Genomic DNA, 18043 nt, shown 5'->3' with positions numbered 1-18043 from the left:
ACATCTCATTATTTTAACACACACAAGTGAGACAAAGCCAGTGTTGTTGTCTTAGCAGGTAGCAGAGAGGGATTTTTCAACTTGATTGACAGAGAAAAGGGATATGAGCCTTAAGTAACTTTCTGATTAAAGAAATGAATGGCTGTCCTTAAATCTGGTCTTCATTACAAGGACAACAAATCAGTTGCTTTACTGACTGCTGGTCAGTATGGATATTAAGGCAACAGCAACAACCCATTGACTGGTACACCAGTCATGTCATTGTCCGAACCGTTTATCCCTTTCCATGGGGTTGCAGGGTCTTGCTGCTGGAGCCAATCCCAGCCTTGTCTCATGGCGAGGGCAGGGTACTCCCTGGATAAGTCGCCTCACTAGTGAGCAATTTGGGGTTCAGGGTCTCGCTCAAGGACACTTCGACAGCCCTGCCCGGAGCTGGGATTTGAACCAATGACCTTCCGATCACTAGTCGACCTGCTCTACCCGCTGAGCTACAGCCGCCCCATGAGCCCCCGTCTGGAATTAAAAGTTGTTATCGTCTTATGAATGTACTGTTTACTGTGTATGGTCATCACTTCTCTGTCTGTGATAGTGCAAAAAAAGCACTCGAGCCAGAGTGGTGGTTTTTGTTTTATTTCAGCAACATATTTCAGTATGATCAGTATACACTTAGATATTTAAATAAATAACAGGTGATAGTTCACCTGAGGACTTTGACTCCAGTAGTGGTTTTATGTACATTTTCCACCACAGAGCAACATTTTCTTCTCCCATAGATATAATTTAATAATGATAACGATGATTAAAAATGCTGTTTTTTAAGTCAGCTGTTTTGAACATCAAACAGTCTCTCGGTGGACAAGTCTGTGGTCTTTTTTTGTGTTTGTTTTTGTTTTTGGAACTGGGGACTGCGTATTTAACAGCAGCAGCCTCAAGCAAAGCAATAAATGGATGGTCTGAAAGGTAGCCTGCCAGGCAGCCGGTTTTAATGGATGGTCCTGTAGGCTGTTTAACCATGCCAGCTGCCTGATAAAAAAGCTAAATATTTTAGGGGTAGGCAGTACATCAGTACATCTCTTGTCACTTCATTGATTTTTTTTTTTACATGGTAAAGCCCCCTTTGAATAAAAACACTGCTTAATTTCTCCATTGCTACCAGCGATTACTATGCTGGAAAGTTTCCAATGTAGAAACACAGTTTTTGTGTTTCTGAATAGAGAGTAATTAAACACTATTGTACACATTTTCATGTCAAGAGGTTTATGACCACCCAAAAGGTTACTTCGGGCCACTCCTCTGGGGACAATGGGCAGCTACAGTATGACCACAGCCCAGCTGTAGGCTGGAGAGTATAAGTGGCAAAATAAGTTGTTTTTTTTTAAATTCTTTTTTAGGAGGCATTTATTCAATATCTGCAGAGTAGAGATCAAGATTCAAGGTGATGTTTTTGTCATTATATAACACAGAGTTGCACAATGAACAAATGTCTCTGACATGCTACACAAACACAGAATATATTAACAGTTATTAATATATGTAAATTGCACCCAAGAAATGATTCTGTAGTGGCACAGTGGCAACAAGATGTCAGTGATAACATGGTCGGCATCCCCGCACCAAGAGTTCAAGTTCAGGTAAACACGGAGTCCACCTCTCCTTGTCCCGAGGTAATCCTGCGCTCTGTACTGCTCAGAACACATTCCGCCCATAGAGTGCAACAGCTTGTTACAAGATGTTTTGGTGGAGGCAGATCTCTGTCACTGTTTGATTTAGGCTCAAATTGTGCACCAGAACCCTGGGATCACCACGGGAGCCTATGACTCTGTCGAAGCTTCACAATGTTCTATAACACCGACGATTTGCAACCAACTGCGTTTACAAAAGGTTCCTGAGCCTGTGCAGTGATGTGTTTCACAAAGTGGTGAACCTCGCCCCATCCTTGCTTGAGCACCACTAAGCCTTTCGAGGATGCCCTGTTCATACCAGTCAAGATACTATCACTTGTTACCAATATGTTCCAAACAGGTGTTCAAGGATTCAATAACTTTCTCAATTTGTTTGAAATGTGATGCTGGCATTCATTTCAGAATGAGCATATGTTTACTGAAAATGGAGTTGCTGAGTCTTTAATCTGCATCTGGATCGACATATTGGACAAAACTTTCTTAACCTTCCAGAGTATTTCAATTGTGTCAAATGTTTTTTTTCAAATCCATCTGTAGAATGTATTAGGGCTCCTTCTTTAAACTTGTTTTCTACTAACACAATATTTCTGGGAATGGAACAGATGTTTTGGTTTTTTTTTCTTTTTTAGAAAAAAAAAAAAAGTTTATTTTCGAAGACCTTCAAAAATCCTCTGTAGCCACGGGCCAACCACTCTTACACAAGGCTGTTTATGCCAAGAGAACATTTCCATTTATAGCACATTCTTTTGTAAAGATATTTAATAGATGTATTCTCCTCTGGAAAGGTGCAGAGGAGGCACTGCCAAGCACATTCGTGGCTTCTTTCAGTTGAGAAAAAAGCCAAGAATGTGTTCAATTTTTTGTGTAAACTATCACCAATTTAGTAAGAAAATGCTATGACCTCTTTAAAAAAAAAAAAGAAAAAAAAATCCAGTAATTCAGCTCCGCAAGCTAAAAATGGGTTGTAAGACTGGTTTTAATCAAGATTTCAAAAGGGGAGCTTTGAGTTTTCACCTTGATGTTGTTTAATTTCCTTTTTTGTTCTTGCAAAAAAAGCCAAAAGTTTTCTCCTTTAGAAAGCCAACACTGAAAAAGACTTGACATGTTTAGGCATCGACAAGGTCGTGCTACAACTCCAAGATGGTTCGGGTTGAACATTGTTTGTTTGTAAGTGGAGGTAGAGATGGATATTCAATAGTAGTGAGATGACCTAAAAAGACTGATGTATTGCATGCTGCTAAATCAGAGAAATCATAAGCTACAAAACTAACCTGCCTGTTTTTTTTTCCTTTTGTCTGCCTCTCTGCAGTGCGGGTTTGTTCATTAGCTTGAATGGCAATTGTGTAAATGTAAATGTGTTTGATACGTGCACTTATTGCACCCCCTGGTATTAACAATACAACCGATGCATGAAATAAACAAAAGACAGACTATGATATGGCTTCCCTCTCCCAGTAATTACCAGGCAATGAAATGTAGCATTCATAATCACATAGATGCTAGCACACATCACTAACCCTCTGTGGCTCAGACTCCCTACAACTTGTCAGGAATCCAAGATTCAACAGATTCATTTGCCACTGTGTGAGAAGTCGGTCACCCTGGAGTTACCATGTAAACCTGAATGATTTTCTAAATACGTATATCATTATTTTATAAACATTCATTATGACGATTTTTATAATGTGGGACCACAGCAATTAAAAGGAAAGCAGAATGCAGAGTAATAAGTGTAATTGGGGAAGTGACGCAGCTGGTTCCAACAGTTTATGATATCATTCAGTTCATTGGGGTCCAGCGAAGTGTTTTCCAATCATATCGACAAATTTGAAATTTTTACGCTGCCAATTTATGCACTAAGGGGGATTTGTCTCATTGCACTGCCAACAATATTAGTATATTGTGCAATGTGCGGCGGCACCTCCGCAATTGAATTGTGTCCCTCCTTTGAGCTATGACACAGAGAGCAAGGGAACTGAAAACAGTTTAAACTCACACCTCTATTGATTTATCCTTTATTGCTCGAGATTTATGAATTATTGTAAATCTGATGGTGTCTCTCATAATACTGCCACAGGCTTTTTAAATCAAGCTGACAGGCTTATTATTGAGCTCCGGCAGAGAAGGCAGTGTAGCATGGAGGAGTGTACCATCCCTGATCCAGGAGGAGAAAAAATATTACCCCACACTCCCTCGTGGCGAGAAGCTGTTGCACCAGAACTACGTCTTCAAACAATTGCCACCACGCTCTCCATCACTCACAGCAATGAAATAGCGTCGGCCCAACAATAATGGAATCCAGAGCCTCTCACACTGTAGATCAGTCTCACTGGCAACAGTACGGTCTCACTTTACAGTCTGTCGGGCATGCACAGGAATGTGCCTGATGATAATTCATATGGATCCAGGTAATGCATTAATAATGGATGGGAACCATGAGGGAAACAAAGTAAGAGGCAATGTGTGAGGCTGTAGCTGATATTCTACCTGCACGAAGTCAAAGAATGAAGGTGAAACTGCAGAAGGTGCCTCCTAAACCGGCCCGATGGCCAGAATAAATGCTGGAAAGATTACATTTATATACATTGCCTTTTTTGGGATGAATTCTAAATTTTCCTCACGTCACAACACTGTTCTGGTCATGACAAACACTGCAGAAAATTGTTCCTAAAAATATCCAGTAGTGTCACATTTACAAAATGTGAGTGTCCAGTGGTTCCAATTTTACAAATGCCAAAAAGCAGCCCCACGTTTCTGCAATCTACAGATATGTGCAAGAAGATATAGCAAACATGACATGTCATGTTCCCATTAAATGATTATTACCTGACTTTCACATCAAGAGGTGGCGGGGACAGAGGTGGCGTTCTGACAGCCAACAAGGCCAAATTTCCATCAGTTTTTGTTGCGCCAAAAGCAGTTGTTTTTTCAAGGACACCTTGAATATTTCCAGCAGTTTAGCAGCCGACCAAAGCTGTCAGTTTTTCATGGCAGATCAGATCATCTCCATCTGTGATCATGGCAACCGTAAAAAGTCAAACCATGATCTTTGCCAAATCCTAACCAAGTGATTTGAGTGCCTAAACCTAAACAGGCCAGAAACACAGTACTGGGATGAGAGAGAAACAGAAAATTCTACAATAAAATATCTATGTCGCCCAGACATGTAGTGTGAACGTGATATAATGTGTCCTGTGGAAAATGTCAGTACGGTACGGCAGCCTACGACACATACAAATCTGAACACATCTGTGGCTTGCAGAGATTCTAACTGCTAGCATTATATCCTGGGTCAGGGTTAACCGGGAGACTGGGCTGCTTAAGAAAAAAATAGGACTGTAAAATTAGAACCAAAACTTTTTTCTAGAACATAAAAAAAACAATAGACGAAAAGGCTTGTCAGGCACGGAAGAAAATGAATGCTGACAGATGTGCATCCAGTCGTCACTTGTGTTTGCACAAGGAAAGAATCAGAGAAGCAACTCTCCTACACAGCCCATCATGTTGCACTTGAAACAGCCCCGTGCAGTATAAGTGCTTGTCTTAACTCAGAAGAACGGCCTAAGCTGCATGCCTCATGAATAAAACTGTGGTCTTTAAAACGTCCTTCTCTCTCTGCTCTCTGTCCTTCCACTTGGAGTTTTATGAAGTATTTTTAAAACTGCCATTACGCTGAAGTAGAGGGAATACGCGTTGGTTTCTAATGCACCAAATCTACCTGATACACGGTATCTCAGCTTCATCTCAGGCACCACGCAAAATGAAAAATGGGCCTGTATTCTCGTGAGCTGCCACTCAGTTTTTATCAGAACCACTCAGCGGCCCGCGCAACACTCTGCCATCCACGCTGTTTGATAATAAAAATGTTTTTGGTTTTTTGTTTTTACCAATTCTAATTCATGAGCTCACAAATGAGATTTAACAGAGTCAAACTGTCCAAGACTCTTATTCCAATTTAGGGAAACACTGCAGATGAGATAAGGAGCTGTAAAGAAAGAATGGGATTAAACAATTTGGACAGCGTTGAGACGCCTCATTATTTTATATCCTATCAAGTGTTGGTAATGGCGAACATGGCACACTGGCAACTTTTCAATCTGCTCCTGAAATATGGAGTGCTCAGCTTCATTTGAAACAATGACAGACAAATGATGGATTTCTTACTGTTGGAGACATTTATCTGTTATGAGATAACTGTGGCATTTTTGATAAATGCCAGGGTGTGTTCAGCTCCGTCTCTGTACTCTGGCTTGAACTATTAGTAGATTAGGTGACACTTGTATATCTGCAGAGGGCCTCTGTTGCATGGTCCACATGACAGGCTACAAAGCTGTCAGACAAGAGACACTCAGGAGGCCTGTGTGGTCTCCTGTAAATGGATAAACAAGCATGCAAATCAATCATTTGTCATGCTGATAATATCACTGATGAGATTTCTCCCCTGGCTTTGTCATTTAATTTTGCTGAGACATTTTTGGAGAAGCAATTTCAGTTTGGTGCTCTGCAAATACATTCACTTCTTCGTCATGAATTGAGATTTGTTTGTCGAATGTTTGATTTTATCCTCAACTGCGAGCTCTTTGGACCATTGCCAGGCCACCATTCTATTGCATTTTTATTTATTTTTTCAAACCAGGTTAGAGTGGCTCCATCACTTTGGTGTAGAATTAAATTTCTCACCAACTATTGGATGGATTGCCATCACAATTCAGACACAGATTCGTGGTCCACAGAGGATGAACTGACTTTGGCAATCCTGTGACTTTTCCTTTCCTTCCAAACATGAGATTGACATTTTCGTCTTTCAGGCCATCCATCCAGTTTTTGCAGACATCCGTGTTCCCTTCAGGATGAATGGTAGCAACTTTGGTGACTTTTGTCTTGTGCCATGGTGGTGAAGTTACAGGTGACAGGGCTGCGAAACCAGTGACAACAGTTCGAGTCTGCGTTTCAACATTTGTTGAAGTGGGACACCACTGGATAGTTTCAAAGTTGCGATACTGTATGTAACAGGTATGGCCACCTGTTGAATGTATAGTGGTCTCTGCTTGTTATTGTGGTCCGTTTATGACTGTAACTACTCTTAGCTTGTTAGCTGTGTCATATTATCTAATTAATTTTGTTATTATTTTACTCTAAAATTCTTCTCTGAACAATTTCCAGCTATATTTGTGGCTCCCAAACCAGGTTCTTTAAACCAATCAACGACATTTTCCAAACACTAATCAAGTGATTTATGTGTCTAAACCTAACCAGAGTTTAGGTTGCAAATTAGGTTACTATTTTTCATCCTGGTAACTGGCTTGCAAATACTAGCACGCCAACACTCTAAACTGAGATGGTGAACATAGCAAATGTACCTCCAGTTTGTTTGCATTGTCGGTCGGTACATGTAAACACAGTGTGCCTCAGTGCACCCTCACAGAGCTGCTAACATCACTCCAGACTTGTTTCCTTTGCTGGCAAGTTAAGTAACACTTCACAATAATCACAATAATTCAACACGCCATACGTCTAATTAGTGCTATTTTAGATAGCATAAATGAATCTCTCTGATGACTGTTGCTGTGCTGCTTCATATAGACAGCGACACAGTGTTAGAGCGTTTCCGAGTCCCCTCATGAAAAGACTCAAGTTTATACAGAAAGTGAGTCACATCGCACCAAAGCAAAACATGTCATAGCTGTATTTTTTTATCAAGCATAATTGTGTCAACTTTAAAAAAAGACAATGCTGAGATCTTCAAGCCCCCCTCCTACTTACAACATTATTGAAAGGCCTTCTGTGTGCATTAGTAATCACTCCTCCTCCTCCTTTTTTTTTTTTTTTTACTGGGTCAGCGACATCACTGGGGGTAGAGCAGCTGAATGCTGATGGGACCAAAGCAGTGGCCACAATCCCATTTGAGCAGTCACTGGTACTTTGCCTTAAATGCTTTTCAATCTGCTGGAGATCACATTAGTCGGCTCGTTCTTATCGACTCATCTAAAGAGTTTATGTCTTCATCTAATTAAGGACAGTGCACCCTTAATAGCTCAATGCTCAGGCTGAGTTATTTCATAAGTGTGCAGTTTGGCCGGCCATCCAATAGCATACTACTCCACTGTCATCTTAAAATAGTGCTTTTAATACTACCACAATTTATGTCGTGGTTATAACTGGGGCTTTTGTGATAACATAAAGCATCATAGCTATTTGTTATGTCCTTATTTGATCTTGAATACAGTCAACGCCTGCTATAAATGGAAGATTTGTGTTGACACCTTAATTTATTTTAATGAAGGTCCTTGTAATAAGCATTACTTAATATGTTATAAGACCTTCATAACCCCCCACAGAGGCTTATTAACATTGTGGTTATCTGTGCTGTTATGGAACATTTATTTGAATGCTATTACAAACAGATATAATAAAGTCAAGGCTTTTATAACTTTAAGCAGTCTTTAAAATGTTGACAAGTTCTTTGTAAGTGCTTATAAATGTTTTATAAACTGAACAACAAATGCATTTTGGTGCCAATATTTAGACACATAAAGTCTTGGTGATAATGTTAATGAGAATCTTATAAATGCCTTGTTACCTATAAACTGTCACGCACCTTAAAATAAATTGTTGCCAGATTTTCCAACAATCTAACTTTAAAGCAAGGAATCGCTGCCTGTCTGTCTGTGTTTCTGTTGGTTCGCATATCTCAAGAACTGTTCATAACATCCATTTCACACTTGGAAGGTTTGTTGTTGCGGGGCCAGCGAAGTGCAACGTAGAATTTGGTGCAATCTAGATATTAGCAGGCTCAATAGTACATGATCTAATGTCATATGATATCACTGGGAAGTAGATGTAAACAAAAGGAAGATTACCGTGGTGCATCAACTCGCTGTAGTAACAGCTGTGGTGAGAGAAAAAACTAAAGCAGAAGGTTAGACAAGTGTGGGTGACCAGGGAGACAAGGTCAACACACGTTTTCTTTTCTTCAGCAAGAACTGGCAGTGACAACTAACATTAGCCTTGAGGGCTAGCATGTTTAGCGTTGCTCGGCAGCCTTGTCAGCTACTCGAGGATGCTTCTCTCATTCTTTATTTTGGTCTAACAAGTAGTGATGTAATCTGCCAGATTTTAGGTCATGTTTAATATTATCATCATGGCTAGCCCCGATGAGTCTGTGAGCAGTTCAGGAGTCTTAAGACTGGATCTGTAAACCCCTCACTTTACCAGATAACCTGTGCCAAATACCATGTTTTGAATGTGCACTGCACTGGTTGTATAATTTCTGTAATTCTATCCTGGAGCTTCCGTATTACCGAGTGTCAGTTTCCTGATACATTGCATCCCCTACCTGGGAGTGTTAGTGAAGTTGACAGGATCACAGTTCAGGGCAGATATGAGATGAGTCCAAGGTGTCCACCGGCAGGGCCTGCCAGCTCAGCCTGCTTCCATGCTGCTGTGTGTGTCACGAGGGCAAGCCTCCTATTTAGACAAGGGAATGAAAGATGGGACTGAGATGTATTATGCATGTGAATGCAGGGGAGGCAGGCTTCTGCACTAACAAGTCAAGTCAATTTCACAGGGCAACACACCGGCCTGTCTTCTCCCCCTCACAAATATAGACTCACTGACTGTAGGTAGAACAATTGATTCCCGTGGAACGCTGCCGGGAACGCCTCTTACTGTTTCCATTTAATTGTTGCAAAATGTTCCTTATAGAATCCTACGCAGCAGTCTCTTGTCAGCAGTCATCATTACGAGGGAGGGAAGGTTTTCCTTCACAGGAACAATATTTTGAAAAAAATCGAAATGATAAATGCTGTTATGAAAAGGGCTTGAGAAAGACACAATCTTGCATGTCACAGTCCACTTCAGCACATGGGGACAAGGGACAAAAGTTAAAACGTCATCACAAGAAGTTACTGAGTTCAAGTGCTCTGTTGTGGTTTTTGAACCACTTCTTTTGTCAGCACATAATCCACAGCAAACATTAAGTGAAACGAAAAAAGGGCTGAAAGTAGTTTTCTTACTCCGCAGTACTCAAACTGTTAGCATGTTGTTTTAATCATAAAATGGATCCACAAAATAAATAATACAAATGACTCACAGAGCATTAAGATAATCTAACTGCGAGCTCCTTAACATTAAAAAATACTGAAACACGATAAATGCAAAGCAAACTGGTAGGAATGTAGGGAGAAGCTATGATCCTGGGGCCAGTATTTATGATGATAAACAATGAAGAGCATCATGTAAAATAGTAGAAATCTCTCAGTTAATTGTCAGTTGTTCAATTTCCCATCATACTGAGTCTCTTCCACAGTGATTTTGTGAACTCTGTAGGCATGCTGGATTTTCTGCATCCCAGCTGAAGGATATCTAAGACACCATCTTTCGCCCTTTTTGCTCCTTGCACTAAATGCCACCTTACTGACAGATGATGTCAAAGCCCCGTCTATCTCTCATGACTCTCTGAATCCTCTACATTTTACATTTTAGATGGATTCCATAGCTGGGATGAATGCCAAAGAGCGTTTACACATTGATACAAAACATCTGCATTTTTGCTTACTTGTTTGATCTTGGTTGGCTTCCATCAGCAACAATTCCAAGTGGGCAATTTGGCATCAAATTTATTCAATAAATAGCCTTCAACGTTCACTTGCAGAATGGGCCAAAGTCCCAAAGAGAGTTGTTGACGATAAAAGCAGCTATAAACCAGTCTGTTATTAAGGGACTGTTAAGAAGAGGAGCCTATCTTCTCCTCCTGCTTGTTGTTTTTAATGAGCCTGTTGCTTGTGTTGCCTCTGCTCTGTGACTGCGGATCAGCCTCCGTCAGGCCACGCTCTCATTTTGGTCATCCTCACTTGTCTGATCTTTATCTGTGTCAATAAAAACAGAGGAAAAGCCACGCCGCGGGGATGTGTGAGGGCAGAGCTAAAAATCTATCTCACATAACAAGTCACTCTGGCTAGGGAGAAAGCATATCATCCTTCTCAGTGGTCTGTAATCTTTCAGTTGTCATGGATACAGAGGTTTCCTAAATCATTCCATTTTCTTAAATCCATTATTTACAACTTGGACAGCTGTGACAAATTATTATTGCATTAAATTATTTCAGATAATTATTGTAAAGAAGAACTCTTGTGCTTTTCTGTGTTTTTTCCCTTCCCCTCTGTGTTTTAAACAGTTTCCTCTGTATGTAAAAGGTAACAGAAGCTCTTCTCTCCCACAGAAAACACTGCTCCTGGAACGCCTCGTCAGTAGCCCTGCCATTACTTCTGTGACTTTGAGACATTACGCTACATCTCCATGTCAAACATAACTTTTGCCTAGCGGCTAGTTTGGTGCATAAGGACTGATTTAGCACAACTGCTCTGTTGTTGTTGTTAGCAATGCTGGGTCAGGCATGTGTGAGCTGACCAATCACAGCAGACTGGGTATTCAGGAGGGGGGCCTTAAAGAGACAGGAGCTGAAAGAGAGCAAATCAGACAGACGGGGAATACCGCGGTGTAGCACTGGACTGTATGAGAAGACTACTGTGTTTTATGAGCACTAACGCATGAAAAAATATTCAAGTTGTAACCCAAAATAAACGTAAAATAAATAAAATAAACAAACCTGAAAATGAGCATAATATATCTCCTTTAAAGTCTTTAAATTATTGAAAGCCAAAGAGCCACATCAACAAGTGGTGTGAACGTATGAAACATGAATAAGAATTCTGACATAACTGGGAAAAATAACATCGATATTATGCAACGCCATGTCAGTTCTGTCAACTTCAGCTCATTTGCACTCGCAGTTTCACATTATGCAGTAAGTTCCGCAAAGGCACATTTTCTCTGGTTCTAAATAGCATTTGGTCCTTGAAGTAGATTTTGTATGCATAGTCTTTAGACCAAAGGGTTTTAATGTTAAATAATAATGGCTTATAATAATGGATTTACTTTAGTATTGGCAGCCTCGTATCCGTTTGTTTTGTTTGTAGTCTTCTACTCATGTAGGCTGTCCTTATTTCTAAAGAGAAAAACTGATTCATTTCATTTCTTCAGCACTATATAGAAGGCACACTGAGCACTTAATTTATTAGGGTGATAAAGTTGTGAATAATTAGGTAACCGGTCTGGCTTCAGTAAATATGCATACCCATTTCAACCGACTTCAAAACATTAGACCGGCTCTATTCACAGGCAGACCTCATATTAGAACTCTGCAAATGGTTCGGTATCAAATTATTCAGCACAAACACAAGAGCCGTGGAATGCCAAAATAGGAATTAAGAATTAATTTGTAGGCTAATTGTGATGCAAATGAAGGCAGATATCTACCCCAAAACGAAATTCACATTTGCTATTCTTGTGATCTCGATACGTTTATGACTGAAAGAATCATCACATGCTGCCTAAAAAGCAGCGGCGGTGATTATTTGGGATATTTGAGCGTTTTGTGAAATTTTGCAATGGATCAGCTCCAGACTGGAAAATGATGCTTTGATGGAGAAACAGAGTCTTCAGAGCTCAGACAACCACAGAAAAAAAGGTACTATATATTTGAAATGGATAAGTCGATTGATACTCTTGATTTCAGAGAGGGTTTCCCTCACTGGGCATTAGTATTCATGTCATGGGTGAAAGATCCGCCACAGGAGACGGCATTAGGACTATATTGTACAACCAAGTGAAAAATTAAACTCCATGTCCACTCGATTAGCTGTTACATTAATGGGTGCACGCACATTTATTGAACAAACAACATCAATCAATGCTATCTGTGTTTCTCTTCTGTGTGCTAATCTAACTGGAACATGTATTTTGTAAACTGTGCACGGGTGATTAGGAACGGTTGCTGTTCAATGAACAAATCCAGGAATCTGGCGTTTGATGACGGCACCCAAATTTTTGATCTCTTAATGTGAATAACAAGTAAAGATTCTGGTTTGGGGGGGCTACAGTTGAAGCTCATGAGTGTACGTGGCAAACAAAATGTTACGGATACCCCAAAGTTTCCACCATAGTGTCCTCTCATCTTAAATAAGACAGAATTTCTGTATTCATGCTCAAATGCAGAGTAGAAGGTCAAGGGAGTGTACGTTGCCCTACAAAGAAACAGCATAGCAGAGCAGTTAAGTGATACCTCCAGTGTTTTCATCGTAAGCCATGTGGGCCTATGCTAATTGTTGTACTCCATAAATATATATATGCATACATACATAATGCCAGAACATGCATATAGGCCTATATTGTCTTTGGGCCATCTTCAGCGAAGGCAAAGAGAAAATGTATATGACATGATATATATGTCTTTAGCTATGTCTGTCTCCATCTATTTTTAGTAACACAAATGTATTCCAGTGCCACATTCATTAAAGATGTGCCTGTTCGACTGCTCGGCTTCAGGTATTGGTCACTGCAGCCTTTTTGAGAACCACTCATCCAGACTACTACTTCACACACCACACTGACTGCAGAGGATTATCAAAACGCAAATATTAAACCTGAAATCAGCTGACGCCTTGTCAGGTATAACTAGCTCCTACACTTGAGTCCAGCTCATGGCTGCTAACTCATGTTTATGCTCAGCTCCATCAGATATTATTACCAGTGAAAACCCACCGTTTCCAAGTTTTGCTGCTGATGACGGCTACTGCCACCAAACAGGCCAAGCAATAATAAAAGGCTTTGCGTGGACCAAAGAAAAGAATGAGGGAGGTGATTACCCACTGCAAAATGCACGCTAAGAAATGCAAGTTAAACTTACAGCAAGTTTAAGTGATATTACGCACATGACATTGAATACGAAAGGTAGGTACATAAATAACATAGTTATTTTAAGCTAAACCACAGTGTTTTCCTGAACTGGGCCATGTAGTTTTCTTGCCTAAACCCTAACCTTACTGCAAGCTGTCATTATGGGAGTCATTAGCATTCAACATGTTCAGTCACTTGGGTATAAAAATGGATTGTTCTTAACATTTTACACACAGTTTTAATAGATACCATACATCTTTATGGAAGAAATGAAGCAAGGACAAGTTCCTACCTCAACAATGAGCAGACACACTGAAGCCTAAGGAAAATAGACAATTGTCGCTTACACGTATTGATTGAGTCCCACTTCATGCTCGGCGGAGACATGGTAAGACCTTGTTGTTATTGAGGACAGTACATTGATTTAAGTGTGCATACAAAGAGGGGTTTAGAAATAAGGTGTAAAGTGGTGTCGATTCTCATTTTTCAGCAGGAAGGACACAGATGGAGAAAAGTACACAGTCAAAGATTATTCAACACTGAAGAGTATTTTTAGCCCAGCGCTGGGTTGAAGTCAAGGCCATGTCAACAGTGAAAAGACTCAGTCACCTCTGTAGTAGTGTATACATTCTATTTTAGTTTATTTTTAATACATTACAATATTGTAATTATTGCATCACCACTAAACATCACTGTAATGTATCTCCCATTGGGGCTCAAAAGCAGCCACTGTGATCTCATTAAACTAAATACAATGCCAAAAAAATCAACAGAAAAGAATGAATACAGATTAGTATTCTAGACGAAGAACTTGTTCAACCATGTTCTCGTAATAATTGGACAATTAGCTTTTTAATTTTTTTCCAAGAAACTGACTCCTCTTTCTTCTTCATCATCTTCTGTTATAGTGGCAGCAACATGCTGCTGTAATTGACAAACAGAGACACATTTTGAGTTTTGTCTCAACTTGTTGCTGCTGAGAAGTAGCCAAGTAATGTGGAGGCTTGGATGAAAAACAAATCTAGGGCTTAAAGATGATGTGAAGAAATTAATGAAGGAGCCATCATAGTAAACTGCCCTGAGTTCACCATTTAAGGAGCAATTTGTTAGATATGGCCAGAATACTGGTTTAAAACAGTACTGACAGAGAGTAAAGAGACAACAGTGTTGACGTTGTATCTCAGACGTCTATGTATTGTGTTGCATCGATGGTAACCAGCTAACCATCCGGCCCATTCTGTCTCATAATACAACTACAGATTGGCAAGAGGTGCTAAGTGTCACCTGTTAGCATAATAAATGAGCAAGATTAACTCAAAACATTTAAAGAAATGAAATATTCATACTACTATTTTTGCTACTAATGAGATAAAATACACCTGACCTTTTTCTGAACTGAGTTTCTTTCTTGTACCGAACTAAGATTAGCTTAGTTGCCCTATCAACAGCTCACAAAACACTTTGCTCAAACTTGACAGAAACTAAATAAAACTCACCAGCCGAGTCTTGAGATGTCTTTTCCCAATCGCTTCTGGTTTGACTGAAATAAATACTCACTCACTGAGTAAGCTGGCAAAATACTCCAGCTCTACAAGTCATTCTTGCCTTCTGCTGATGTCCGCCGCCCCCTGAAACCTGAGGATCTGGTCTAGAAATAACTCTAGGGACACTGGCTCCGCAGCTAACTGAGCCATGAGCCAATTAGCTGACGGTAGGTAGCAAAGAGCAGCAGTTGTCGGTTACTCTGGCGATATGCTGCCCCCGATGTTTTTTGGAGCTACTTTCAAATTCGGGCCATATACTACATAGTATCCCGTCTAACACTACTTGTACAATAACAGATAAATGAGGGTGCCTGCTGACCTTGTTCATTATGTAGATAGAGTATGCGGCGCCAGGGGAAAATCTATTTGTCACAGTTTGCTTTCTAGTTCTTGCCACCGCTCTACTCGCTGAACAATTAGTCAACAAGTCAGGGAATCAGTGGGTGTGTGTGTGTTTGGAAAGTACTTTCATAAATGGATAAGGCCATGAATATTAAAAGCATTCCAGATGCTGGGCTTTCTGCACCTTACACACACTTAACAGTTAAATGGGTTTGCATTTCATTTGCAGGCCCATTTAAAATGCCGTGTCTCTCGCGGTGGAACACCTGGTCCTATTAGTATAGTGCACAAATCCACATTCTGCCATCTGTAGCAGTGATGTCAGGACCTCAGTGGGTAACTATTCCCACCTCTACATCTCCCTGAATCAGCGGCGATGGATGGAAGAAAAGAGAGCTGATGAAGAGTGGGATGAGCAGAATGGGAGAGAGAGAGAGGAGATGAAAATCCCCGCAGTGAGCGAGGTTTGATTCTGCTGGAAGCCGGCGCTCCCTCGAGAAAACGGTCTCTGAGCAGCGGAGACGGGGAGGATGGAGAGGAGGCCACGTGCGGTAACTCTTCTGTATGCTTCTGGCTAATTATCAGCCCAACAAGGGAAAACCAGCTGCTCACATCCACCACACACCATTAGACTAATATCAAACATTAGCATGAGGAATATTCGTCTGCCGAAATGGAAAGGAGAAGCATGCACAGGGTAATGCTTAAATTCACATTATATGCCTTGAAGTGAGGCTCAGGGTGAGATATTCTATGTGTTGTTTATGTCCCAACCTGTCATCTTTATAGTCTAGAACCTGTCGCTGTCCTTAGTTTTGGTTCATCGTCATGTGTCATATTTTAATTTCCGCTTCCTGCCACTGTCTGTTTTTCCTGATCGCTCCTATGTATTGAGGCCTGTGTTTTCCCCTCAGTCGTTGTTTTTTCTGCATCTCCTGGGTTTTCTGTGTCTACTTCCCAGTCCTGTTTTGCTCCTTGCGTTCCTGCCTGTGTTCCCACTGCTTCGTTGGTTTCTACGCTGTTTATTCTTTTTTATTTCTGTGCTCCATTAGCTCTCGATCTGCCCCTTCCTGTCAGCTTTGTTCTGTGGGTTACAGCTTATTTTATCAGGGCTTGCTGTTTGTTTTTTCTACCTGCCTACCTTGGTGTTTTGCGTTTGGGTTTGAGAAAGCTTGACAGAACTTAAGGCCTAACTAGAGCTGACACTATATAGGCCACAGCAGCAATAGCTATTTAGCTTAGAACCAGGTAGGCAACACTAAGTAGGCCAGTAAGGTAAAATTATGGTCACTGGCAAAAGCCCTAATTTCTCCTCAGTCAACATAAACAATTCATAATACTGATGATGTCAGGAGGTTTTGACCAGGTATGTAATCACCTGCACACAGTTTTATGGTGATATCTGTTAGTTAGAATGTTTACTCCGCCCTCATGTCAATAGCAAGTACAGGTCAGCACAAGCCTGTTTTTTTTTTTCAATGCAACATTAATCGAATAACATAAGCCTCTGTTTTTCTAATCAATGCACGGGCTTTTAGACCAAAAACTGATGCATCACAATGGATTGATTTACATCACCAGGAAGGCGTCTATATGTAAGCCCCCTATGGATAACTGCTAAATGTTGTTTGTGCAGCATTTGGTCAACAAGCAGAATGCACGTGTCTAATTCAGTCATCTCATTAGAGGACTCGCACGGACTCAAACATTGATCAGATGTCAGTTTACTGGGAGGTTACAGGCGGTCCCATATGGCCGCTCACAGTGTGTGTAGCTTTAAAGACGAGCAACTGAGCTCAGAACGAGATAATACAATAAATAATTAAAAGGCGGACCAGACGCATGTAAAATAAACGCAGCAGGAGAAAGCATAGACTTCGCAATTAATGTGTTGTGTGTTTACTGCCAGTATATTCTGCTGATGAGTTCTGATGTTTATTTGTTTTGACTGCTGCTCTGTTGCCACAGCAGCAGCTTGGCGTTCTTCTCCTCCTTGCTTTTGGTCGGCTTTAACGAGGGTCAGATTCTCAGCGCCAAGAAAACGTTTTCGTCTGTTCACTTTGCTCCCTTCCAGCAAGTATTGTCACAAGGAAAAGTGCTCCCTGTAAGGGCAGCATGACAATGAAGGGGTAATTACAGAGGTGTCAACCCCCTGATCATTATCCAACACCATTATCGTTATGTTCAGGATGTAAAATACATTTTTGCCTGCTACTACTCGTCATCGCATTAGACTGTCTTCCCCTCAGAACACACTTATTCCAAGGACATTATTTCTGTTGAATTTCCATGCTTTTGTCTTTACTACATTTGGCTGAGAATATCAAAGGAAAGAACATTCTTACGGCAATATTTAGAAAATGTTTTTGGCATGTTTTTAAGGCCTCCAATTACAGAACGTTTTTTATAGATCTTTCCCACAATGTTATACGATAACAAAGGAAGAACACTGTCAAAGCAACACACGGAAAATGTTTTCAGAATATTATGAAGGCCTACAATCCCAAAACATTACGTCTACATCATTCCTGTAATGTGATATGTTAATAAAGGTAGAACACTTTGTCTGCAACATTCTGAGAATGTTTTGGTGATGTTGCTGAGTAAACATAGAATGTTCTTCTTTAAAACATTCCCACAATGTTATATGATAACAAAGGAAAAACATTCTGTAAGCAACACTTGGAAAATGTTTTTGGGACGTTTTTAAGGCCTTAGATAACAGATGACAGAACTTTT

The 18043-nt window shown here is 40.4% G+C and overlaps 1 long non-coding RNA gene across 1 annotated transcript; it reads left to right on the top strand.

Annotated features, from left to right (window-relative positions):
* The first annotated feature begins 518 nt into the window (after positions 1–518).
* Positions 519–3118, top strand: LOC119026445. The gene is made up of 2 exons (XR_005077153.1): positions 519–2849; positions 2992–3118. It is a non-coding gene; the product is annotated as an uncharacterized LOC119026445 (long non-coding RNA).
* The last annotated feature ends 14925 nt before the right edge of the window (positions 3119–18043 follow it).

This window comes from Acanthopagrus latus, chromosome 9 (assembly GCF_904848185.1).
Source record: "Acanthopagrus latus isolate v.2019 chromosome 9, fAcaLat1.1, whole genome shotgun sequence".
NCBI lineage: Eukaryota > Metazoa > Chordata > Actinopteri > Spariformes > Sparidae > Acanthopagrus > Acanthopagrus latus.
The sequence above is the reverse complement of the archived record's forward strand: the minus strand, read 5'-3'. Positions and strand labels throughout refer to the sequence as shown.